At 45.7% G+C, this 27870-nt stretch overlaps 1 pseudogene; it reads right to left on the bottom strand.

The window, feature by feature from the left end:
- Positions 1–27870, bottom strand: part of LOC124013578 — an 81911-nt pseudogene that overhangs the window by 35964 nt on the left and 18077 nt on the right.

Genomic DNA, 27870 nt, shown 5'->3' with positions numbered 1-27870 from the left:
CTTCCGGGTTTCATCCCCAGTCTAACGGTCAAGCAGAGAGGGCCAATCAGACGATTGGTCGCATACTACGCAGCCTTTCTTTCAGAAACCCTGCGTCTTGGGCAGAACAGCTCCCCTGGGCAGAATACGCTCACAATTCGCTTCCTTCGTCTGCTACCGGGTTATCTCCGTTTCAGAGTAGTCTGGGTTACCAGCCTCCTCTGTTCTCATCCCAGCTTGCCGAGTCCAGCGTTCCCTCCGCTCAAGCGTTTGTCCAACGTTGTGAGCGCACCTGGAGGAGGGTGAGGTCTGCACTTTGCCGTTACAGGGCACAGACGGTGAGAGCCGCCAATAAACGCAGGATTAAGAGTCCAAGGTATTGTTGCGGCCAGAGAGTGTGGCTTTCCACTCGCAACCTTCCTCTTACGACAGCTTCTCGTAAGTTGACTCCGCGGTTCATTGGTCCGTTCCGTGTCTCCCAGGTCGTCAATCCTGTCGCTGTGCGACTGCTTCTTCCGCGACATCTTCGTCGCGTCCATCCTGTCTTCCATGTCTCCTGTGTTAAGCCCTTTCTTCGCACCCCCGTTCGTCTTCCCTCCCCCTCCCGTCCTTGTCGAGAGCGCACCTATTTACAAGGTACATAAGATCATGGACATGCGTTCTCGGGGACGGGGTCACCAATACTTAGTGGATTGGGAGGGTTACGGTCCTGAGGAGAGGAGTTGGGTTCCGTCTCGGGACGTGCTGGACCGTTCACTCATCGATGATTTCCTCCGTTGCCGCCAGGATTCCTCCTCGAGTGCGCCAGGAGGCGCTCGGTGAGTGGGGGGGTACTGTCATGTTTGTCATTTATTATCTTGTCTTGTCCCTGTGCTCCCCATTCTATTCGTTTCCCTCTGCTGGTCTTATTAGGTTCTTTCCCTCTTTCTATCCTTCTCTCTCCCCCTCCCTCTCTCACTCTCTCGCTCTCTCTTCTCTCTATCGTTCCGTTCCTGCTCCCAGCTGTTCCTATTCCCCTAATCATCATTTAGTCTTCCCACACCTGTTCCCGATCCTTTCCCCTGATTAGAGTCCCTATTTATTCCTTTGTGTTCCGTTCCTGTCCCGTCGGTTCCTTGTTTTGTATTCACCATGCTGTGATTGCGTTTCGCCCTGTCCTGTCGTGTTTTTGCTGTGATTGTGTATCGCCCTGTCCTGTCGTGTTTTTTGCCTTCATCAGATGCTGCGTGTGAGCAGGTGTCTCTGTCGACTACGGCCTGCGCCTACCCGAAGCGACCTGCAGTCTGTGGCCGCTTCTCCAGTTATTTCCCCTCTACAGACTAGAGGATTTCTGTTATTCCCTGTTTGGACTTAAATAAACTCTGTTTCTGTTAAGTCGCTTTTGGGTCCTCTTTCACCTGCATGACAAGCAGGGTCTTGTAGATGACATGGAGCCAGTGGGTTTGGCGACGAGTATGAAGCGAGGGCCAGCCAACGAGAGCGTACAGGTCGCAATGGTGGGTAGTATATGGGGCTTTGGTGACAAAACGGATTGCACTGTGATAGACTGCATCCAATTTGTTGAGTAGGGTATTGGAGGCTATTTTGTAAATGACATCGCCAAAGTCAAGGATTGGTAGGATGGTCAGTTTTACAAGGGTATGTTTGGCAGCATGAGTGAAGGATGCTTTGTTGCGAAATAGGAAGCCAATTCTAGATTTAACTTTGGATTGGAGATGTTTGATATGGGTCTGGAAGGAGAGTTTACAGTCTAACCAGATACCCAGGTATTTGTAGTTGTCCACGTATTCTAAGTCAGAGCCGTCCAGAGTAGTGATGTTGGACAGGCGGGTAGGTGCAGGTAGCGATCGGTTGAAGAGCATGGATTTAGTTTTACTTGTATTTAAGAGCAATTGGAGGCCACGGAAGGAGAGTTGTATGGCATTGAAGCTTGCCTGGAGGGTTGTTAACACAGTGTCCAAAGAAGGGCCGTAAGTATACAGAATGGTGTCGTCTGCGTAGAGGTGGATCAGGGACTCACCAGCAGCAAGAGCGACCTCATTGATGTATACAGAGAAGAGAGTCGGTCCAAGAATTGAACCCTGTGGCACCCCCATAGAGACTGCCAGAGGTCCGGACAGCAGACCCTCTGATTTGACACACTGAACTCTATCAGAGAAGTAGTTGGTGAACCAGGCGAGGCAATCATTTGAGAAACCAAGGCTGTCGAGTCTGCCGATGAGGATGTGGTGGTTGACAGAATCGAAAGCCTTGGCCAGATCAATGAATACGGCTGCACAGTAATGTTTCTTATCGATGGCGGTTAAGATATCGTTTAGGACCTTGAGCGTGGCTGAGGTGCACCCATGACCAGCTCTGAAACCAGATTGAATAGCAGAGAAGGTATGGTTAGATTCGAAATGGTCGGTAATCTGTTTGTTGACTTGGCTTTCGAAGACCTTAGAAAGGCATGGTAGGATAGATATAGGTCTGTAGCAGTTTGGGTCAAGAGTGTCCCCCCCTTTGAAGAGGGGGATGACCGCAACTGCTTTCCAATCTTTGGGAATCTCAGACGACACAAAAGAGAGGTTGAACAGGCTAGTAATAGGGGTGGCAACAATTTTGGCAGATAATTTTAGAAAGAAAGGGTCCAGATTGTCTAGCCCGGCCGATTTGTAGGGGTCCAGATTTTTCAGCTCTTTCAGAACATCAGCAGAATGGATTTGGGAGAAGGAGAAATGGGGAAGGCTTGGGCGAGTTGCTGTTGGGGGTGCAGTGCTGTTGACCGGGATAGGAGTAGCCAGGTGGAAAGCATGGCCAGCCATAGAAAAATGCTTATTGAAATTCTCAATTATGGTGGATTTATCAGTGGTGACAGTGTTTCCTATCTTCAGTGCAGTGGGCAGCTGGGAGGAGGTGTTCTTATTCTCCATGGACTTTACAGTGTCCCAGAACTTTTTTGAGTTAGTGTTGCAGGAAGCAAATTTCTGCTTGAAAAAGCTAGCCTTGGCTTTTCTAACTGCCTGTGTATAACGGTTTCTAGCTTCCCCGAATAGATGCATATCACGGGGGCTGTTCGATGCTAATGCAGAACGCCATAGGATGTTTTTGTGTTGGTTAAGGGCAGTCAGGTCTGGGGAGAACCAAGGGCTATATCTGTTCCTGGTTCTAAATTTCTTGAATGGGGCATGTTTATTTAAGATGGTTAGGAAGGCATTTAAAAAAAATATCCAGGCATCCTCTACTGACGGGATGAGATCAATATCCTTCCAGGATACCCCGGCCAGGTCGATTAGAAAGGCCTGCTCGCTGAAGTGTTTCAGGGAGCGTTTTACAGTGATGAGTGGAGGTCGTTTGACCGCTGACCCATTACGGATGCAGGCAATGAGGCAGTGATCGCTGAGATCTTGGTTGAAGACAGCAGAGGTGTATTTAGAGGGGAAGTTGGTTAGGAAGATATCTATGAGGGTGCCCGTGTTTAAGGCTTTGGGGGGGTACCTGGTAGGTTCATTGATAATTTGAGTGAGATTGAGGGCATCAAGTTTAGATTGTAGGATGGCTGGGGTGTTAAGCATGTTCCAGTTTAGGTCGCCTAGCAGCACGAGCTCTGAAGATAGATGGGGGGCAATCAGTTCACATATGGTGTCCAGAGCACAGCTGGGGGCAGAGGGTGGTCTATAGCAGGCGGCAACGGTGAGAGACTTGTTTTTAGAGAGGTGGATTTTTAGAAGTAGAAGTTCAAATTGTTTGGGTACAGACCTGGATAGTAGGACAGAACTCTGCAGGCTATCTTTGCAGTAGATTGCAACACCGCCCCCTTTGGCCGTTCTATCTTGTCTGAAAATGTTGTAATTTGGAATTAAAATTTCAGAATTTTTGGTGGTCTTCCTAAGCCAGGATTCAGACACAGCTAGAACATCCAGGTTGGCAGAGTGTGCTAAAGCAGTGAATAGAACAAACTTAGGGAGGAGGATTCTAATGTTAACATGCATGAAACCAAGGCTATTACGGTTACAGAAGTCATCAAAAGAGAGCGCCTGGGCAATAGGAGTGGAGCTAGGTATTGCAGGGCCTGGATTCACCTCTACATCGCCAGAGGAACATAGGAGGAGAAGAATAAGGGTACGGCTAAAAGCAATAAGAATTGGTCGTCTATAACGTCTGGAACAGAGAGTAAAAGGAGGTTTCTGGGGGCGATAAAATAGCATCAAGGTATAATGTACAGACAAAGGTATGGTAGGATGTGAATACAGTGGAGGTAAACCTAGGTATTGAGTGATGAAGAGAGAGATATTGTCTCTAGAAACATCATTGAAACCAGGAGATGTCATTGCATGTGTGGGTGGTGGAACTAATAAATTGGATAATGTATAGTGAGCAGGACTAGAGGCTCTACAGTGAAATAAGCCAATAAACACTAACCAGAACAGCAATGGACAAGACATATTGACATTAAGGAGAGGCATCCTTAGTCGAGTGATCAAAAGAGTCCAGAGAGTGGAGTGGTTGGTTTCGGGGTCAAGGCGATTTAGACAGCTAGCCAGGACATCGGTAGCAAGCTAGCATAGGAAGGGGGTCTGTTGTTAGCCACCTCTTGCGTTCCGTCAGTAGATTAGTGGGGTTCTGTGTGGTAGAGGGAATTAGTCCAAATCACACAACAGCAAAAATAAAATAAAAACAATAGATATAGTTATAGAGGCCCAAGAATAAACATAATAATAATAATAAAAATAAATAAATTGTCCGATTGTCTATTCTGAGAGCTGCCGGTAAGACAGCTAACGGTTAGTAGGCCGCAGATGGGCGTTCAGGTAACGTCGAGAAGCCAGGTCCAGACCAGGCTAAGAAATAACACACACTTCGAGAACATGTGGAGGTCTCTCACAAGGGTTGCCCTCTAAGAGAGTATAGGCTCTTGGAACTTCCATTATGGATTAAATAATATATGCTGTGGGCAAGGATATGTGTGTGGTTTACCGTTTATATGATTTAAACTATATAGAGTATATTCTCTACCCCAAAGAATAAAGTAGCAGCTGTGGAGTATGTGTCTTGATACTATTGTTGAACGAGGCCCCACTCATTTCAAATAGTAAAGGTGAAAACTATTGTTGTATTATCCTTGTGGGGACAAAACAATTGATTCCCATTCAAAATCCTATTTTCCTTCATCCCTAAACCAACCCTTAACCTAAAATAGCATTTTTCCTTGCTGGGACTGGCGAAATGTCCCTACTTCTCTGAATTGTTGCTGTTTTACTCTCCTTGTGAGGACCACAGGTCCACACACACACACACACACACACACACACACACACACACACACACACACACACACACACACACACACACACACACACACACACACACACACACACACACACACACACACACACACACACACACACACACACACCATGCAGCCGTTATTTTAGAGAGGGCATAATGACAAAGAAAAAACAGGTTTTTATACATTTTTTCAAATGTATTTAAAAAATCTAATATCACATGTACATAAGTATTCAGACCCTTTACTCAGTACTTTGTTGAAGCACCTTTGGCAGCGATTACATCCTCAAGTCTTCTTGGGTATGACGCTACAAGCTGTTTGGGGAGTTTCTCCCATTCTTCTCTGCAGATCCTCTCAAGCTCTGTCCGATTGGATGTGGAACGTTGCTGCACAGCTATTTTCAGGTCTCTCCAAAGATGTTCGATAAGGTTCAAGTCCGGGCTCTGGCTGGGCTACTCAAGGACATGGAGTGCTGCAGAGATGATTGTCCTTCTGGAAGGTTCTCCCCTCTTCACAGAGGAACTCTGGAGCTCTGTCAGAGTGAACATCGGGTTCTTGGTCACCTCCATCATCAAGGCCCCCTGATTGCTTAGTTTTGCCGGGCAACCAGCTTTAGAAAGAGTTTTGGGGGTTCCTAACTTCTTCCATTTGAGATTTCTTTTCTTTTCTTTTTTCTTTTATTTAACCTTTATTTAACTAGGCAAGTCAGTTAAGAGCAAATTCTTATTTACAATGACGGCCTATCAAAAGGCCAAAGGCCTCCTGCGGGAACGGGGGACTGGAAGAAACTGTAGAAACATCTCAAGGATGATCAATGGAAACAGGATGCACCTGAGCTCCTTTTCGAGACTCATAGGTAAGTGTCTGAATCAGGCACCAGGCCTAGGCATCTCTTTGCTCCATGCACTTTGGAAATAACCACTTACAAGGGAGAATGGGGGTGGGGGGGGGGGTTAGTCTTTGCCTGGTCCAGTTAGTATGCCCCCTCTGCAAAATAGCTGACAGGTCATTTTTATAAATCATAAATCGTGGGCTTAAAAATTAAGTTCAGTAATAAATTTAGCATAAAAAAGACACATTTGGGGGCCTTTGTGCCCCCAAGAGCATGACGCAACTGCACGCATGCCCCCCCCCCCAAACACGCACACACAGACACAGTGAACAAAAATAAACTCACTGGGATAATAACATATAATGGTTGAAGATCAGAGAGGGAGAGCTTGACGGACTGGGTGTTCAAACTGAATAAATGAGAGGAAAGATGTCCACAGCTGTTAGCAGCTAAACACTGATTAAACACTGATTAATCAACTGAGGCTGGGGGAGTTTTTCAAGCATTCGCCAACCACTTCTACAGGCCTGAGTAGATAGATACACAATCATGAGGCATTGTGATTTAGAGTACTTTTAGCTTCTTAATAAGACTGTGGTTGCCGATCAATGTCAAGGTATTCCATTGTGAAATGTTTAAATAATTGAATCTCTATCAGATTCCAGGTTTGCCCAAAATGCAAATGTATACGTAATGAGGGGACAACTAGGCTAGGTAATAGGCCTTGTAGTAGGATCCCTATCTCTGAACCGCAAATTCTCCCGTGTGAAAGGGATACTTTGGGACTTTGGCCCTTTATCTACTTCCCCAAAGTCAGATGAACTTGTGGAAACCACTTGAATGTTTCTGCGTGTGGTTTGAAGCGCGGCACACAACTGACCCAGCTTGTCCGGGTTAGGGGAGGGTTTGGCAAGCCGGGATGTCCTTGGCCCATCGCGCTCGCCAGGTGTACAGTGTTTCCTCCGACACATTGGTGTGGCACTGGTTACCATCCATGAATGTATTTGTTAGTGTCAGAGACATGGTTGTTGTATTCATAGATTTGCAGTCCTGTGACCTTTACAAAGTGAGCTCCTAAGTGAATATATCATTAATAAATTAAATGATTTAACACATTACAACAAATATTTAATAAGGCTTTATTTTGAGGGCCTAGTTTTACCCTAATACAATTGCCTCAAGATTGTCAGTTCTGCAAGTCACATTTGATCAGTGTAGAAAAATGTATGTTATTTATATTTGAGTGTCAAATTAATTAAATCAATCAATGTAGAATCGATGCAGTCATTGAGCTAACCCTAGTTAGCATTTGCACTAGAACTAGCTCAAAAACATAAATATTGAAAAAAACAATTCTAAAAATAAACCAACAATAGAGCATGCTGGTAAATATGATAATGCACGGTGTATTGTTTTTGTTTAAAACTGGTTATTAACACCAACAATGGGGTTCTTTTAGAGCAATGAGTGTTAACTGAACACTTACCAGAGTTAATATAATACCTGAATTAACAATGAAATGCTACACTGAAAAATCAACACTAGGTAACAATGGCCAATTTGCTGTGTGGCATCCCCACTGCAGTACATTATTTTCGGGCAACTCTGCCACCCTCCTGGCGTCTCCAAGGACCTTGATAATGGAAATGCCCGGCCATTCATCTCCAAACCACAGATTCTATGTTCTCTGCTGTCCTTCACACCACATGAATGACAGGACACCCAACGATTTGAAGCGCACACCGCATTGACACTGCAACGCTCCGCTGAACATCCACTGTGTGCGGCAGCCACTTTACCCAGGGCATAAAAACAGGCAGCACTGATGAAGGAATTACAGAGGAGGAGGAGACCATTGTAGCCAGGAAATTGTTGTGTTAACTTCTTTGGGACAGGGGGGCAGTATTGAGTAGCTTGGATAAAACGGTGCCCAGAGTAAACTGCCTGCTACTCAGTCCCAAAAGCTTGAATATGCATATAATTAGTATATTTGGATAGAAAACACTCTGACGTTTCTAAAACTGTTTGAATGATGTCTGTGAGTATAACAGAACTCATCTGGCTGGCAAAAACCTGAGAAAAAAATCCAACCAGGAAGTGGGAGAACTGAGGTTTTTAGTTTTTCAACTCATTGCCTATCGAATATACAGTGTCTATGGCGTCAAATTGCACTTCCTAAGGCTTCCACTAGATGTCAACAGTCTGATGCTTCTACTGTGAAGGAGGGGGAAATGGAAGGTGAATGAGTCAGTGGTCTGTCAGAGTGGCATGACCTGACCATGCACGTTCATGTGAGAGTTAGCTTCCATTGCATTTCTGAAGACAAAGGAATTCTCCGGTTGGAACATTATTGAAGATATATGATAAAAACATCTTAAAGATTGATTCTATACATCGGTTGACATGTTTCTACAAACTGTAATTGAACTTTTTTGACTTTTCGTCTGAACTACGCAATCGCGCATTGATCGTTTGGATTACTGGGCACGCAAAATAAAAGTAGGTATTTGGACATAAATGATGGACTTTATCGAACAAATCAAACATTTATTATGGAACTGGGATTCCTGGGAGTACATTCTGATGAAGATCATCAAAGGTAAGTGAATATTTATAATGCTATTTCTGACTTTGTTGACTCCACAACATGGCAAATATTTGTATGGCTTGATTTGTTGTCTGAGCGCTGTACTCAGATTATTGCATGGTGTGCTTTTTCGGTAAAGCTTTTTTTAAATCTGACACAGCGGTTGTATTAAGGAGAAGTGGATCTAAAATTCCATGCATAACACTTGTATCTTTTAGCAATGTTTATTATGAGTATTTCTGTAAATTGATGTGGCTCTCTGCTAAATCACTGGATGTTTTGGAACTACTGAACGTTTTTATAAAAATATGAACGTTATCGAACAAAACATACATGTATTGTGTAACATGAAGCTCTATGGGTGTCACCTGATGAAGATCATCAAAGGTTAGTGATTCATTTTATCTCTATTTCTGCTTTTTGTGACTCCTGTGACTAGGTACTGACCTAACATAATCGTTTGGTGTGCTTTCGTCTTAAAGCCTTTTTGAAATCTGACACTGTGGCTGGATTTACAACAAGTTTATTCTTTAAAGTGTGAAATACTTGTATGTTTGAGGAATTTTAATTATGGGATTTCTGTTGTTTTCAATTTAGTGCACTGCACTTTTACTGGCTGCAAATATCCCAGAGAGGTTCAAGCACAGCAGACTGCATGGATGCATCCTTAATAACACCCTATTCCCAGCCTATTCCCTGTATAGCTCTATAGTGCCCTGGTCAAAAGTAGTGCATATACAGGGAATAGTGTGTCATTTGGGACGAAGAATGGCTTCAGTAATATAGTCATTAAAGCGTAGCATGAAAAATGAGCATATGGATCAGGCAATAAACATACTTGCTCGGTGTTGGAAGTTTTACAAGAGTTTCACTTTCGGCTAATGCGCCATGAACTGTGACTGGAGCAGTATGGATATGTCCATAAACAAAACTTTGAGTGAAATGAAAATTATGTAAATGACAGGCAGGTCCTATGTAAGAAAGCATTTCATATATTTTCGGTGCTGTGACATAATTGCGAGCACTAAATCTATGATCGCTCTAACAAAAGCCAGGCCCATACTGAGGTTGACATTTATTGAGTTTCACCTTTGTGGCACAATAAAAGGAGAGAAAAGGTAGTTTGACAGCACGCAGGAGAAGTGGGTTCAGAAGAAAACCTGGAACATGAGCTGAACTGACTGAAATATACAGAAAATTATAGGCTGCACGTATGAATATAAAACGAGAAAATTGGAGCAGCATTTAATTAGGACCTTGCTATTGATTAATTCAGGGAAGGTTTTTTATGAGGAGTTTGATGTATCAGGAATGATTTACTTTTTCATCTGGCAGCAGGCTAGAAAACAGGAGTTGATCCATCCTCTGGAAATATGGAGCGGTCAAATGAGGAAATTGAAGATAAGTGAAGAGACTATTGGTATATACACGAGACTGTGTGTGTGTGTGTGTGTGTGTGTGTGTGTGTGTGTGTGTGTGTGTGTGTGTGTGTGTGTGTGTGTGTGTGTGTGTGTGTGTGTGTGTGTGTGTGTGTGTGTGTGTGTGTGTGTGTGTGTGTGTGTGTGTGTGTGTGTTTGTTTTATGGCTGCATCTTGGAGGAGCTAAGCTGATGAAGTGGAGTGCAGTGTTGACGCTGCTGATGCTGCTGTGCGTGTCTGTCGGTCTCTGTGGTTCTACCCTTTATGCTGCTGCAGATTGATACCCTCCACCATACAGCAAGTGCCGCTCTGATGAACTTGTTTGTGTCACGCCCTGGCCATAGAGAGGGTTTTATTCTCTATTTTGGTTAGGCCAGGGTGTGACTAGGGTGGGCATTCTAGTTTCTTTATTTCTATGTTATCTTTTTCTTTGTGTTTGGCTGGGTGTGGTTCTCAATCGGAGGCAGCTGTCTATCGTTGTCTCTGATTGAGAATCATACTTAGGCAGCTTTTTCCCACCTGTGTTTTGTGGGTTAGTTATTTTCTATTTTGTGTTTCTGCACCTGAAAGAGCTGTTCGTTGTCGTTTTGCTCTTTGTTCAAGTGTTTTGAAAATAAATCATGAACACTGACCACGCTGCACTTTGGTCCACTCCTTCTTCATCAGACGAGCATTACAGTTTGGTATCCATTGCAGACTGTTGTCACTCAGATTGAACGGAGAAAAAAATGCAATCGAGGTACTCATACTGTTAAATCTATATACAGGTGTTCTATCTTAATTTGACCTGTTTTTCAATGCAGGCAAATAATCCTGCAGTCACAGGAAAAAGGGAATTATTATGTGGATTATCATGTTTGTATGGTTTGATGCATTTTTTGTTAGGATAAATCAATTCTGACATTTTAAAGTGGAAATGACAAACTGTAGAAGCCTTTTTAAACCTGGAATACGTTACAATTTGTTCTCTGCGACAACAGAGTGAGCAAATTTAAGATATAACATCTGTGCCAATAGTTTCCTTGCGTTAGACGCACACACACACAAACACACACACCAATCCCCCCCCATGGCTGTGTGACTGAACAGTGCCTAAAGCTTGTCCTGCTCTGTTGGGGTGTATCTGGCTCCTGTCCACCTGTCACAGGTGCTCTTCTTCCTGCTGATGACAGCACCACCAAAGCCCTGGTCCCCTCAGCACAGACCACAACAATATGAGAAAAAAACACTCTCTCTTTTGCAGTAGCTAACCTTTATCCTGCTACTGTCAATAGACTGATTCATGTTATGCCAAAAAGTGTTGGCGATGACAGCGGGCTGAATACTTCATCTTTCTCTTGAACTGTTATCATTTCAGACTCAGAATACTCATGGAGGTAGAATGTACATAATGGTTTTATATTCATGTTCCAAATCACATCTAATGTCATGATTGACATGCTCAGTGGAGTACGAAAGAGATAATGTTTCGAGAAGTTACATGTAAATAACTTGTTGAAAAATGACAAAAGTGGTCAATCTAACAAAAGGACAAATGGAATACAAATATTCAGATGTCTTTTCCCGGTATATCCTGAAGTCAGAATGCTCTTCAAAAAATGTGAATTCCCATTCGCTCAGATACCATTGCTATGTACTCCAGTGTACTAAATCCACTTCCCTGCTATTTCTGAACATTGTGTTCTTTCTATCCAGCAGCCCTGTAGTGAAGGCATTATAGCTTCACATACTTTGTTTCCCCACTGACAGCCTTGCTCAATCATGTCTCCTTGCTGTCCCACTAGCTGCTCTCGCTCACACAAACACACAAAAGTGCACGCAAGTACACACGCAAGTACACACGCACGCACACACACACACACACACACACACACACACACACACACACACACACACACACACACACACACACACACACACACACACACACACACACACACACACACACACACACACACACACACACACACACACACACACACACACACACACACTCTCTCTCTCTCTCTCTCTCTCTCCTGACAATAATAGTCATTATCACCAGCGTGGAGGCATGGTGCTCCCCAAGATGGACACAGCCTGGCCACATTATCTAAAGATCACACATGAGGGGAGGAGCTTAGAGGAGTGGGGAACACACAGGGCACAATCACACAGGTACAAAGACCCCTCGCTTTGTTCCTTCACTTGCTCTACATTCTGGGTCTATCTCTACTACAGTTCACAATACAAGTGGATATAGACATACTGAGAGCAGACAATGTGAGAGCGCTGCTTGACATGCACTGTATCCTAGGCTTAGAGTAATGGAGAGCGTAAAGTAGCAAAAGTGTGCTTTGATCATGTAGTGCTTAAATATTGCACACCTTTCTGTTGTACAAAGAAGGTCATTTCCATGTCAAAAGGACCCATGAGCACTGGCATAACAGATACGAGCCCTGGGGGCCCATGTGTGTCATTCATAAACCTTTTCAATTTGCATATGCACTAGGAAGCTAAGTGTTTGTATCTTGGGCTTCAGGACTGTGACTGAAAATGAAATAGATTAACTGATTGAGTGTGTATGGGGGATATCGGTGAACCCATGCCATCGTCAAGGCTACGATGGTGCCAGTGCAATGAGTAGAGCCTACTCAGGTGCTCAAAAGCGCATGTCAGACCGAGAGCCTAATGCTTTTTTAGGTAGTTCTTTATGAGTTTTAGCTTAGAAAACGATCTCCCTGTGGAAGCAACAGTTACAGGGATGATAAAAACAGCTTGATTGCCGTAGCAACGTCAGGGAAACTGGGAAGAAGGGAGTGGTTATTAAAATGCAGCAGTTCGGCAAGATCTTTAATTGAGCTTCTCACATTCTCCTTAATGGCTGGCCTCAACACGTTACGGAAAGAGATTAACTGTATAGGAAGCTCTGGGGACAGGTCTTCTGGATACTGGACAGACAATAAATTGCCAGATGCAAACAGATTATCATCTTTAGGGGACAACAGCGGTTTGCGATTTCGTTCACACTGGTGAACCAGTAGTGTAGTAGTGTAGTTGCAATATCAACTGTGTTACGACAGTGCCCATGGGCACCAACATGTGACGTTCATAGGGGCAAATCAAATTGGGCATCAAATGAAAGCTAAGAATCTATATTTTTGAGAAATTAAAACATACACAGTAAACATTTTCCAACCATTTTCCATCCGAAAACAAATTAGGAATAAGCAAAGGCTTTGATTTCTGTCAAACAGAAGGAAAGGGGTTCTTAGAAAATATCTACCAGAAAAAGTATTTAAAAAAGGTCAAAAAAATACATAAAAATAGAATAATGTTGAAGTTAAGACCCCTGCCAACTAATATTAACACTTTTTTTTTTGGAGAAATATTTTTGCCCACCCAAAGTTTAAGAAACATTGCCTTGTACCTTGAAATTCTGTTACCAAAAACACACATATCTTTAAGATATTTTTTACTGAGCTGTCCAAAATTTTGAACCCAACTGTGGTTTGTGACTACTATGATTTTTGCTATGGCAAAATGTGGACTTGTTTGGGGGGGCAGAGCTCATTGAAATAAGAGACAGTGTGTAGAATAATACCCAAATATGTCAAGAAGGATATTGCATATTTATATAGCTATTTAGGATACGTCATCGTTTTAATTTTTAATTTTACCTTTATTTAACCAGGCAAGTCAGTTAAGAACATATTCTTATTTTCAATGACGGCCTGGGAACAGTGGGTTAACTGCCTGTTCAGGGGCAGAACGACAGATTTGTACCTTGTCAGCTCGGGGGTTTGAACTCACAACCTTCCGGTTACTAGTCCAACGCTCCAACCACTAGGCTACGCTGCCGCCCCGAACATGAAGAGAATGACATATCCATAATTATGAATTTCTGTGTAGTACAGATCAGAAACAAATGCGGAAATTCCGTTACCGCAATTCCGTTACTGGGTGTAAATCCACTTCACATGCTGTAATTTAATAACCAACATTTTCCAGTCAATGTGTCATGACATAGCTGACACTAATGTTCCCTTAAAATGTTTTAAGCCTAGAGTCAGAGCACTGATTAGGCTTTTGGGTCCCAAGGCCTAATGTGTCTCTAACTAACAATGAATGGCCGACATAAACCAAATAGATACCGATAATTGTGCACGACTTCAAATTAGAATTTCAATTAACTGAATGATGAGGATGAAGACGGTGATTGAATTTAGAACAATAGTGTTCTCTACACCTCCGGGTGTTCATCATTAATACCTGTGTCTCAGAGTACTTGAGGTCACCAAGAAAGTCTGGACATGACCTGCTCTCCCTTGTAAGGAATTAGGCACTACCAGGCTACGCTTCCTTGTCAGACTGCACACTAGCCGAATTAACAAATGCAGGCGGCTTCTATCTTCTAAATGCTTTAAATGCTTTGTTATCCAAATGATTAAAGTGTGTGTGGGCGACCTCATGTAACCGCAAAATGTTGGATAAAGCATATATTCGGCATCTTTATGAAGCTGCCAGTTGAGGACTTGTGAGGCATCTGTTTCTCAAACTAGTCACTCTAATGTATTTGTCTTCTTGCTCAGGAGCGCACCGGGGCCTCCCACTCCTCTTTCTATTGGTTAGTACCAGTTTACGCTGTTCTGTGAATGGAGTAGTACACAGCGTTGTGCAAGATCTTCAGTTTCTTGGCAATTTCTCACATGGAATAGCCTTCATTTCTAAGAACAAGAATAGACTGACGGGTTTCAGAAAAAAGTATTTGTTTCTGGCCATTTTGAGCCCACAAATGCTGATGCTCCAGATACTCAACTAGTCTAAAGAAGGCCAGTTTTATTTCTTCTTTAATCAGGACAACAGTTTTCAGCATAATGGCAAAAGTGTTTTCTAAAGATCAATTAGCTTTTTAAAATGATAAACTTGGTTTGGCTAACAGAACGTGCCATTGGGACACAGGAGTGATGGTTGCTGATAATGGGCCTCTGTACGCCTATGTAGATATTACATGTCAAATCTGCCATTTCCAGCTACAATAGTCATTTAAAATCATTAATAATGTCTACACTGTACTTCTGATCAATTTGATGTTTTATTTTTGCTTTTCTTTCAAAAACAAGGGAATGTCTAAGTGACCCCAAACTTTTGAACTGTTGTCCTTGATTGAGGAACATACCTGGCCAAAACATAGAAATACAAAAATCATAGATAACAAAACATAGAATGCCCACCCCAAATCTGACCCTGACCAAACCAAATAGAGACATAAAAATAGAGACATAAATAGAGACATAAAAAGGCTCTAAGGTCAGGGCGTGACAGTAGCGTACATTGCGGGTGTAGCGAAATACTTGTGTTCCAAGCTCCAACAGTACAGTAGTATCGAACAATTCACAACAATACACAAATCTAAAATTAAAAGAATGGAATTAAGAAATATATACATTTTAGGACAAGCAATGTCGAAGTGGCATTGACTAAAATACAGTAGAATAGAATCCAGTATATACTGTTCATATGGGATGAGTAAAGCAGTGTGTAAACATTATTAAAGTGTTAAAGTGGCCAATGAATCAATAAGTGTTCCGGAGTTCTAAATTGAGCAGCTGCTGAAAAATGAGCTCCTGTATATATTGAGATTTAAATGTTTTTTTAGAGTGAAGTACATCGAAAAAATCAAGAGAAAACTGCAAGACTCAATAGAAGACAAAACAAGGAACCAAAAAAGACAGGCTTTTGAAAAATTAACTATTTTTCATAAAATTGTACAGTTATCTTAGCTAGCTGAATTGCTAGCAGAATTGTTTACTTGTTGCTAAGCAGTTGCTAGGGACTCTCCTGGAAGAAGCTAGCTAGCTATCTAGTTAACAGAAGAAGAAAGGAAGACAAAAGAAGGACAAAAGAAGGACAGAAGAAAAAGGAAAAGAAAGAGGACAACAAAGTGAAACAGTCAGCACTTCTATTGCAACTTCGTATTTCGTCGTCCTAACGTAGTCTACACTGCTATCTGCCCAGCAGCTAGCCAGCTAGCAAACGTCCACCGTCTACCGAATAGCAGCACTGTAGAAACTATTACACTCAACTGAACGACTTGATTAGTGTAGTGTTAGCTAGCTACATAGTTGTCTTTGCTGTCTTCGTATCCAAGATAATTGTGTAGTTTAGAGCGTGTAGTCTTAGAGTGATTATCTTAATTTACTGAGGTTAGCTAGCCAGCTATTTGTCGTCCTTAACCTAGGAGACACTGCTAGCTAGCCAACAGCTAGCCAACGTCTACTGAATAGAACTTCCGCACTCAACAACCCGGTCGCATTCCGCTTCGCTTCACAGGTAGTATCACATTTTTCATTTCATTTCATTACAGCACAACGGTTTGATTTGTTTGATCGTAGCTAGCTACATAGCTAGCTACATAGCCGTCTGTGTATCAAAGATTATTGTGTAGTCTAGAGCGATTTTCTAGTTAAGCTAGCCAGCTATTGTCGTTCTTTTAACGCAACGTAATGTAATCAACACTGCTAGCTAGCCAGCTAGCCCCCGAATAGCAGCACTGTAGAAACTATTACACTCAACGGAACGACTTGATTAGTGTAGTGTCAACAACGCAGCCACTGCCAGTTAGCCTACAAAGTCAACAACGCAGCCACTGCCAGCTAGCCTACTTCAGCAGTACATTTTAATCATTTTAGTCAATAAGATTCTTGCTACGTAAGCTTAACTTTCTGAACATTCGAGACGTGTAGTCCACTTGTCATTCCAATCTCCTTGCATCAGCGTAGCCTCTTCTGTAGCCTGTCAACTATGTGTCTGTCTATCCCTGTTCTCTCCTCTCTGCATAGACCATACAAACGCTCCACACCGCGTGGCCGCGGCCACCCTAATCTGGTGGTACCAGCGCACACGACCCACAAGGAGTTCCAGGTCTCCGGTAGCCTCTGGAACTGCCGATCTGCGGCCAACAAGGCAGAGTTCATCTCAGCCTATGCCTCCCTCCAGTCCCTCGACTTCTTGGCACTGACAGAAACATGGATCACCACAGATAACACTGCTACTCCTACTGCTCTCTTTTCGTCCGCCCACGTGTTCTCGCACACCCCGAGAGCTTCTGGTCAGCGGGGTGGTGGCACCGGGATCCTCATCTCTCCCAAGTGGTCATTCTCTCTTTCTCCCCTTACCCATCTGTCTATCGCCTCCTTTGAATTCCATGCTGTCACAGTTACCAGCCCTTTCAAGCTTAACATCCTTATCATTTATCGCCCTCCAGGTCCCCTCGGAGAGTTCATCAATGAGCTTGATGCCTTGATAAGCTCCTTTCCTGAGGACGGCTCACCTCTCACAGTTCTGGGGGACTTTAACCTCCCCACGTCTACCTTTGACTCATTCCTCTCTGCCTCCTTCTTTCCACTCCTTTCCTCTATTGACCTCACCCTCTCACCTTCCCCCCCTACTCACAAGGCAGGCAATACGCTCGACCTCATCTTTACTAGATGCTGTTCTTCCACTAACCTCATTGCAACTCCCCTCCATGTCTCCGACCACTACCTTGTATCCTTTTCCCTCTCGCTCTCATCCAACACTTCCCACACTGCCCCTACTCGGATGGTATCGCGCCGTCCCAACCTTCGCTCTCTCTCCCCCGCTACTCTCTCCTCTTCCATCCTATCATCTCTTCCCTCTACTCAAACCTTCTCCAACCTATCTCCTGATTCTGCCTCCTCAACCCTCCTCTCCTCCCTTTCTGCATCCTTTGACTCTCTATGTCCCCTATCTTCCAGGCCGGCTCGGTCCTCCCTCCCGCTCCGTGGCTTGACGACTCATTGCGAGCTCACAGAACAGGGCTCCGGGCAGCCGAGCGGAAATGGAGGAAAACTCGCCTCCCTGCGGACCTGGCATCCTTTCACTCCCTCCTCTCTACATTTTCCTCCTCTGTCTCTGCTGCTAAAGCCACTTTCTACCACTCTAAATTCCAAGCATCTGCCTCTAACCCTAGGAAGCTCTTTGCCACCTTCTCCTCCCTCCTGAATCCTCCCCCCTCCTCCCTCTCTGCAGATGACTTCGTCAACCATTTTGAAAAGAAGGTCGACGACATCCGATCCTCGTTTGCTAAGTCAAACGACACCGCTGGTTCTGCTCACACTGCCCTACCCTGTGCTCTGACCTCTTTCTCCCCTCTCTCTCCAGATGAAATCTTGCGTCTTGTGACGGCCGGCCGCCCAACAACCTGCCCGCTCGACCCTATCCCCTCCTCTCTTCTCCAGACCATTTCCGGAGACCTTCTCCCTTACCTCACCTCGCTCATCAACTTATCCCTGACCGCTGGCTACGTCCCTTCCGTCTTCAAGAGAGCGAGAGTTGCACCCCTTCTGAAAAAACCTACACTCGATCCCTCCGATGTCAACAACTACAGACCAGTATCCCTTCTTTCTTTTCTCTCCAAAACTCTTGAACGTGCCGTCCTTGGTCAGCTCTCCCGCTATCTCTCTCAGAATGACCTTCTTGATCCAAATCAGTCAGGTTTCAAGACTAGTCATTCAACTGAGACTGCTCTTCTCTGTATCACAGAGGCGCTCCGCACCGCTAAAGCTAACTCTCTCTCCTCTGCTCTCATCCTTCTAGACCTATCGGCTGCCTTCGATACTGTGAACCATCAGATCCTCCTCTCCACCCTCTCCGAGTTGGGCATCTCCGGCGCGGCCCACGCTTGGATTGCGTCCTACCTGACAGGTCGCTCCTACCAGGTGGTGTGGCGAGAATCTGTCTCCTCACCACGCGCTCTCACCACTGGTGTCCCCCAGGGCTCTGTTCTAGGCCCTCTCCTATTCTCGCTATACACCAAGTCACTTGGCTCTGTCATAACCTCACATGGTCTCTCCTATCATTGCTATGCAGACGACACACAATTAATCTTCTCCTTTCCCCCTTCTGATGACCAGGTGGCGAATCGCATCTCTGCATGTCTGGCAGACATATCAGTGTGGATGACGGATCACCACCTGAAGCTGAACCTCGGCAAGACGGAGCTGCTCTTCCTCCCGGGGAAGGACTGCCCGTTCCATGATCTCGCCATCACGGTTGATAATTCCATTGTGTCCTCCTCCCAGAGCGCTAAGAACCTTGGCGTGATCCTGGACAACACCCTGTCGTTCTCAACTAACATCAAGGCGGTGGCCCGTTCCTGTAGGTTCATGCTCTACAACATCCGCAGAGTACGACCCTGCCTCACACAGGAAACGGCGCAGGTCCTAATCCAGGCACTTGTCATCTCCCGTCTGGATTACTGCAACTCGCTGTTTGCTGGGCTCCCTGCCTGTGCCATTAAACCCCTACAACTCATCCAGAACGCCGCAGCCCGTCTAGTGTTCAACCTTCCCAAGTTCTCTCACGTCACCCCGCTCCTCCGCTCTCTCCACTGGCTTCCAGTTGAAGCTCGCATCCGCTACAAGACCATGGTGCTTGCCTACGGAGCTGTGAGGGGAACGGCACCTCAGTACCTCCAGGCTCTGATCAGGCCCTACACCCAAATAAGGGCACTGCGTTCATCCACCTCTGGCCTGCTCGCCTCCCTACCACTGAGGAAGTACAGTTCCCGCTCAGCCCAGTCAAAACTGTTCGCTGCTCTGGCTCCCCAATGGTGGAACAAACTCCCTCACGACGCCAGGACAGCGGAGTCAATCACCACCTTCCGGAGACACCTGAAACCCCACCTCTTTAAGGAATACCTAGGATAGGATAAAGTAATCCTTCTCACCCCCCTTAAAAGATTTAGATGCACTATTGTAAAGTGGCTGTTCCAGTGGATGTCATAAGGTGAATGCACCAATTTGTAAGTCGCTCTGGATAAGAGCGTCTGCTAAATGACTTAAATGTAAATGTAATGATTAAAGTGGCCAATGATTCCACGTCTATGTATAAAGGGTAGCAACCTCTAAAGTGCAGGGTTGAATAACCGGGTGGTAGCCGGCTAGTGATAGTCTGATGGCCTTGAGATAGAAGCTGTTTTTCAGTCTCGGTCCCAGCTTTGATGCATCTGTACTGACCTTGCCTTCTGGATGATAATGGGGTGAACAGGCAGTGGCTCGGGTGGTTGATGTCCTTGATGATCTTTTTGGCCTTCCTGTGACATACAGGAACAACTCGATTTAGCCAAAACTAAATTGGATGATGTCCACGCCAAACTAGATAAATCTGAAGAGTTATCTACAAACAGGAGCGCTCAACTTGATAACATGCATGCAGTTTTGTTGAACGTTATTCAAAGTAACATGGTTCTACTCAAAATGCTGCAGACCAAAGACGATCAGTTAATGAACACAATGACAAAGTTGGATGACAAATCAACAGAACTCATTGAAGTCTTTGAGTACGTGAGGTCACCAAGAAAGTCCAAATGAATGATGAGAGAACTCAGGTGATGAAGATGGAAATATTGATTTCTAAGCAAGCGGAGGGAATTTTATCACTGAATCTCTAGCTCCGTACTCAAGACCTCTATCTGCAAACCATGACAGATAAGTTTGAGACCGAAAGGAGCAAGTGTGACTCACGTGTCCAAAATCAGTACTCTAAGCACTCATGTGGACTCTGCAATGCAGCAGAATACCACCCTTAGGTACCATCTGGAGGAAGTCCAGAATGGTCACGCTCTACAGCTTGACTACCAATCCAAGCAAACGGAGCCCTGTACTCGCAGGAGTAAAGACGATAGGTTTCAGACCTTGCCTCCCTCATGTGTCCCTCAGTCTTCTCCTCTTGGCCATTCGGCACTGAGTAATATTGCGCTTCTTGGCCAAAAACAACAACAAGGCTTCTCCTCTTGGCCTTTCGGCCCCAATCTCTCCACATGATGAAGCCAACCCTCTCCGCCCGCTTGGCACGGAATACCTTGACAAACTCATCAAGAATATCCCCATCCTTGACCCTGTTCCAGGTCAGCCAAACGATACTGAGACGTTCCTAGCTGACATAGAGGACGCATTGGATGGCTACCCAAACGCTACGGGTTCTGACAGGGTTTACCTGTCGAAGCGAACATCGAATAGACACGTGACAAGATTCATTCGTCTACAACAGCAACACGTGCTAAACGACTACGCAGTTTCGAAATTAGAATTCAGTGGTTCTGTGACCCGCAAACACGATAGCTCACTGGCTAACACAGGTCAAACAAGCTCGGAACGAACACCCACAAGCTTACTACCATAGGCTTCGTTCAGCTTACGTTGGCCTACTCACTAAAACAGGTATGGAAGACCTGTTACCTTTCAAACAAATGTTTGTCATGTTTTGTCTTATATTGTCTTGTCATTATGCTTTCCCTTCTGTTCGTTTCCCCCTGCTGGTCTTATTAGGTTCGTTCCCTTTTCCTATCCCTCTCTCTCCCCCTTAGAGTCCCTATTTCTCCCCTTGTTTTCCGCTTCTGTCCTTGTCGGATCCTTGTATGATGTTCGCTGTGCTGTGTCATTGTCTCGCCCTGTCGTGTCTTGTCTCCTTCAAATGCTGCGTGTGAGCAGGTGTCTGAGTCTGCTACGGTCGGTGCCTTCCCTAGGCAACCTGCAGTCAATGGTCGAGTCTCCAGTCTGTCCTCGTCACTACGAGTGGATTTAAGTTTTTTTCATGTTTTGTTTTCTGCTTTGATTGTCCAGGAGTATTGCTTTTATCCTTTACTGGAATAAAGACTCTGTTTTCGCCAAGTCGCTTTTGGGTCCTCATTCACCTGCATAACAGAAGGATCCGACCAAGAATGGACCCAGCGACTACGGATTCTCGTAACACTGCCGTCGAGATCCAGGGAGCTATGCTCGGCAGACACGAGCAGGAATTGTCTGCTGCTCGTCATGCCGTTGAGACCCTGGCCGCTCAGGTTTCCGACCTCTCTGGACAGTTCCAGAGTCTTCGTCTCGTGCCACCAGCTACTTCCTGGTCTGCCGAGTCTCCGGAACCTAGGGTTAATAACCCACCTTGTTACTCCGGGCAGCCCACTGAGTGCCGCTCCTTTCTCACCCAGTGTGATATTGTGTTCTCTCTCCAACCCAACACATACTCAAGAGAGAGAGCTCGGGTTGCTTACGTCATATCACTCCTTACTGGCCGGGCTCGAGAGTGGGGCACAGCTATCTGGGAGGCAAGGGCTGATTGTTCTAACAATTACCTGAACTTTAAAGAGGAGATGATACGGGTTTTTGATCATTCAGTTTTTGGTAGGAAGGCTTCTAGGGCCCTGGCTTCCCTATGTCAAGGTGATCGATCCATAATGGATTACTCCATTATGGATTACTCCATTTCGCACTCTTGCTGCCTCTAGTGACTGGAACGAGCCGGCGCTGCTCGCTCGTTTTCTGGAGGGACTCCACGCAGAGGTTAAGGATGAGATTCTCTCCCGGGAGGTTCCTTCCAGTGTGGACTCTTTGATTGCACTCGCCATCCGCATAGAACGACGGGTAGATCTTCGTCACCGAGCTCGTGGAAGAGAGCTCGCGTTAACGGTGTTTCCCCTCTCCGCATCGCAACCATCTCCTTCCTCCGGCTCAGAGACTGAGCCCATGCAGCTGGGAGGTATTCGCATCTCGACTAAGGAGAGGGAACGGAGGATCACCAACCGCCTGTGCCTCTATTGCGGATTTGCTGGACATTTTGTCAATTCATGTCCAGTAAAAGAGAGCTCATCAGCAAGCGGAGGGCTACTGGTGAGCGCTACTACTCAGGTCTCTCCATCAAGATCCTGTACTACTATGTCGGTCCATCTACGCTGGACCGGTTCGGCTGCTTCATGCAGTGCCTTGATAGACTCTTGGGCTGAGGGTTGTTTTATGGACGAAGCATGGGCTCGGAAACATGACATTCCTCTCAGACAGTTAGGGAAGCCCACGCCTATGTTCGCCTTAGATGGTAGTCATCTCCCCAGTATCAGATATGAGACACTACCTTTAACCCTCACAGTATCTGGTAACCACAGTGAGACTATTTCCTTTTTGATTTTTCGTTCACCTTTTACACCTGTTGTTTTGGGTCATCCCTGGCTAGTATGTCATAATCCTTCTATTAATTGGTCTAGTAATTCTATCCTATCCTGGAACGTTTCTTGTCATGTGAAGTGTTTAATGTCTGCTATCCCTCCTGTTTCTTCTGTCCCCTCTTCTCAGGAGGAACCTGGTGATTTGACAGGAGTGCCGGAAGAATATCATGATCTGCGCACGGTCTTCAGTCGGTCCAGAGCCAACTCCCTTCCTCCTCACCGGTCGTATGATTGTAGTATTGATCTCCTTCCGGGGACCACTCCCCCCCGGGGTAGACTATACTCTCTGTCGGCTCCCGAACGTAAGGCTCTCGAGGATTATTTGTCTGTTTCTCTTGACGCCGGCACCGTAGTGCCTTCTTCCTCTCCTGCCGGGGCGGGGTTTTTTTTTGTTAAGAAGGAAGACGGTACTCTGCGCCCCTGCGTGGATTATCGAGGGCTGAATGACATAACGGTTAAGAATCATTATCTGCTTCCCCTTATGTCATCAGCCTTCGAGATTCTGCAGGGAGCCAGGTTCTTTACTAAGTTGGACCTTCGTAATGCTTACCATCTCGTGCGCATCAGAGAGGGGGACGAGTGGAAAACGGCGTTTAACACTCCGTTAGGGCATTTTGAGTACCGGGTTCTGCCGTTTGGTCTCGCTAATGCTCCAGCTGTTTTTCAGGCATTAGTTAATGATGTACTGAGAGACATGCTGAACATCTTTGTTTTTGTCTACCTTGACGATATCCTGATTTTTTCACCGTCACTCGAGATTCATGTTCAGCACGTTCGACGTGTACTCCAGCGCCTTTTAGAGAATTGTCTCTACGTGAAGGATGAGAAGTGCGCCTTTCATGTCTCCTCCGTCACTTTTCTCGGTTCTGTTATTTCCGCTGAAGGCATTCAGATGGATCCCGCTAAGGTCCAGGCTGTCAGTGATTGGCCCGTTCCAAGGTCACGTGTCGAGTTGCAGCGCTTTCTAGGTTTCGCTAATTTCTATCGGCGTTTCATTCGTAATTTCGGTCAAGTTGCTGCCCCTCTCACAGCTCTTACTTCTGTCAAGACGTGCTTTAAGTGGTCCGGTTCCGCCCAGGGAGCTTTTGATCTCCTCAAGAAGCGTTTTACGTCCGCTCCTATCCTCGTTACTCCTGACGTCACTAAACAATTCATTGTCGAGGTTGACGCTTCAGAGGTGGGCGTGTGAGCCATTCTATCCCAGCGCTTCCAGTCTGACGATAAGGTTCATCCTTGCGCTTATTTTTCTCATCGCCTGTCGCCATCGGAACGCAACTATGATGTGGGTAACCGCGAATCCGCTTAGCCCTAGGCGAATGGCGACAGTGGTTGGAGGGGGCGACCGTTCCTTTTGTCGTTTGGACTGACCATAAGAACCTTGAGTACATCCGTTCTGCCAAACGACTTAATGCACGTCAAGCTCGTAGGGCGTTGTTTTTCGCTCGTTTCGAGTTTGTGATTTCTTATCGCCCGGGTAATAAGAACACCAAGCCTGATGCCTTATCCCGTCTCTTTAGTTCTTCTGTGGCTTCTACTGATCCCGAGGGGATTCTTCCTTATGGGTGTGTTGTCGGGTTGACAGTCTGGGGAATTGAGAGACAGGTTAAGCAAGCACTCACTCACACTGCGTCGCCGCGCGCTTGTCCTAGTAACCTTCTTTTCGTTCCTGTTTCTACTCGTCTGGCTGTTCTTCAGTGGGCTCACTCTGCCAAGTTAGCTGGCCATCCCGGCGTTCGAGGTACTCTTGCTTCTATTCGCCAGCGCTTTTGGTGGCCTACTCAGGAGCGTGACACGCACCGTTTCGTGGCTGCTTGTTCGGACTGCGCGCAGACTAAGTCAGGTAACTCTCCTCCTGCCGGTCGTCTCAGACTGCTTCCCATTCCTTCTCGACCATGGTCTCACATCGCCTTAGACTTCATTACCGGTCTGCCTTCGTCTGCGGGGAAGACTGTGATTCTTACGGTTGTCGATAGGTTCTCTAAGGCGGCACATTTCATTCCCCTCGCTAAGCTTCCTTCCGCTAAGGAGACGGCACAAATCATTATCGAGAATGTGTTCAGAATTCATGGCCTCCCGTTAGACGCCGTTTCAGACAGAGGTCTGCAATTCACGTCACAGTTTTGGAGGGAGTTCTGTCGTTTGATTGGTGCTTCCGTCAGTCTCTCTTCCGGTTTTCATCCCCAGTCTAACGGTCAAGCAGAAAGGGCCAATCAGACGATTGGTCGCATACTATGCAGCCTTTCTTTTAGAAACCCTGCGTCTTGGGCAGAACAGCTCCCCTGGGCAGAATACGCTCACAACTCGCTTCCTTCGTCTGCTACCGGGCTATCTCCGTTTCAGAGTAGTCTGGGTTACCAGCCTCCTCTGTTCTCGTCCCAGCTCGCCGAGTCCAGCGTTCCCTCCGCTCAGGCGTTTGTCCAACGTTGTGAGCGCACCTGGAGGAGGGTGAGGTCTGCACTTTGCCGTTACAGGGCGCAGACTGTGAGAGCCGCCAATAAACGTAGGATTAAGAGTCCTAGGTATTGTCGCGGCCAGAGAGTGTGGCTTTCCACTCGTAACCTTCCCCTTACGACAGCTTCTCGTAAGTTGACTCCATGCGGTTCATTGGTCCGTTCCGTGTCTCCCAGGTCGTCAATCCTGTCGCTGTGCGACTGCTTCTTCCGCGACATCTTCGTCGCGTCCATCCTGTCTTCCATGTCTCCTGTGTCAAGCCCTTTCTTCGCACCCTCGTTCGTCTTCCCTCCCCCCCCCGTCCTTGTCGAGGGCGCACCTATTTACAAGGTACGTAGGATCATGGACATGCGTTCTCGGGGACGTGGTCACCAGTACTTAGTGGATTGGGAGGGTTACGGTCCTGAGGAGAGGAGTTGGGTTCCATCTCGGGACGTGCTGGACCGTTCGCTGATTGATGATTTCCTCCGTTGCCGCCAGGATTCCTCCTCGAGTGTGCCAGGAGGCGCTCGGTGAGTGGGGGGGTACTGTTATCTTTTGTCTTATATTGTCTTGTCATTATGCTTTCCCTTCTGTTCGTTTCCCCCTGCTGGTCTTATTAGGTTCGTTCCCTTTTTCTATCCCTCTCTCTCCCCCTCCCTCTCTCTCCTCTCTCTATCGTTCCGTTCCTGCTCCCAGCTGTTCCTCATTCTCCTAACTCACTCATTTAGTCTTTTCACCTGTCCCCTATTTTGTCGTCTGATTAGAGTCCCTATTTCTCCCCTTGTTTTCCGCTTCTGTCCTTGTCGGATCCTTGTATGATGTTCGCTGTGCTGTGTCATTGTCTCGCCCTGTCGTGTCTTGTCTCCTTCAGATGCTGCGTGTGAGCAGGTGTCTGAGTCTGCTACGGTCGGTGCCTTCCCTAGGCAACCTGCAGTCAATGGTCGAGTCTCCAGTCTGTCCTCGTCACTACGAGTGGATTTAAGTTTTTTTCATGTTTTGTTTTCTGCTTTGATTGTCCAGGAGTATTGCTTTTATCCTTTACTGGAATAAAGACTCTGTTTTCGCCAAGTCGCTTTTGGGTCCTCATTCACCTGCATAACAATGTTCCTGTCGAACATGCGTCCTACCTTCATTACCTACTTGGGCCCTGCCGCCCACGTTGGCTTGCCTATCTTACAACTCAGAGAGCTTGCAAGCACAGCTTTTGAGGCATCAAAAGTTCAATGCTAAGAGCCCTGACCACTCGGTTTTGAAGTTTGACCAGGAGCACTCTCTCCAGTCAGAGGGTGCATTATCAGGTATTGGAGCGTTGAGAGATGACGCACAACAACAGTTTCTACCACGAAACCATGATTCCAATAACCTCTGCGGTCGAAATAACTGTAAATTACGTCGCCATCAACATTACTACCGCTACAATCAACCTGTTCGCTACGTTCCTGCACCCAACCCACAAAAAGTGTCAGAGCACAAGGGTAACAAAGGTTTGAAGGACAATCAAAACGTAGACCAATGTTCTCCAGAAGTTCCACTATGGGAAGAACTAAAGTGAGAACAATTTGAGAAAAAGGGTAAAAGATAAGTCACAAGGACTAGACGGGGAATTACAGAGAGGAAGGACACCGCTCAGGGATTTCACAATGAGGCCAATAGTGTCTTTAAAACAGTTACCAAGTTGATTGCCTATTATTGGAGAAAACCGAGGATGGATCAACAACATTGTAGTTACTCCACGATGCGAACATTTGCTCCCGAGTGGGGCAGCGGTCTAAGGCACTGCATCTCAGTGCAAGAGGCGTCACTACAGTGCCTGGTTCAAATTCAGGCTGTATCACATCCGGCCGTGATTCGGAGTCCCACAGGGCTCACGATTGGCCCAGAATCATCCGAGTTTGTCCGGGGTAGGCCGTCATAGTAAATAAGAATTTGGTCTTAACCGATAAAAAGGTTAAATAAAAATTCAACGACAGAGTGAAAAGAAGGAAGCCTGTACAGAATACAAATATTCCATAACATGCATCCTGTTAGTAATAAGGCACTAAAGTAAAAATGTGGCAAAGAAATTAACTTTATCTCTTGAATTACAAAGCGTTACGTTTGGGGATAATCCAACACAACACATCAGAGTACAGATGTAGGATCTTAATTTGAGCCAGCTTGTTACACCAGGAAAATAATCCTACAGTAAAAGGAAATGTGGATTATAATTAATAGACATTTTCTGTTAGGGCAAAAATCATCAAGTCTGTCATTTCTACGTGGAAATTACAATCGTTAGAAGCCTTTTAAACTTAAAATGCACTACAAGTTTGCATTTCCTGCTGGGCAGGAAAAATCTCAGCAACAAAAGAGTGATCA

Source organism: Oncorhynchus gorbuscha, linkage group LG25 (genome assembly GCF_021184085.1).
Source record: "Oncorhynchus gorbuscha isolate QuinsamMale2020 ecotype Even-year linkage group LG25, OgorEven_v1.0, whole genome shotgun sequence".
Classification (NCBI taxonomy): Eukaryota; Metazoa; Chordata; class Actinopteri; order Salmoniformes; family Salmonidae; genus Oncorhynchus; species Oncorhynchus gorbuscha.
This window is presented reverse-complemented; position numbering and strand designations above follow the sequence as displayed.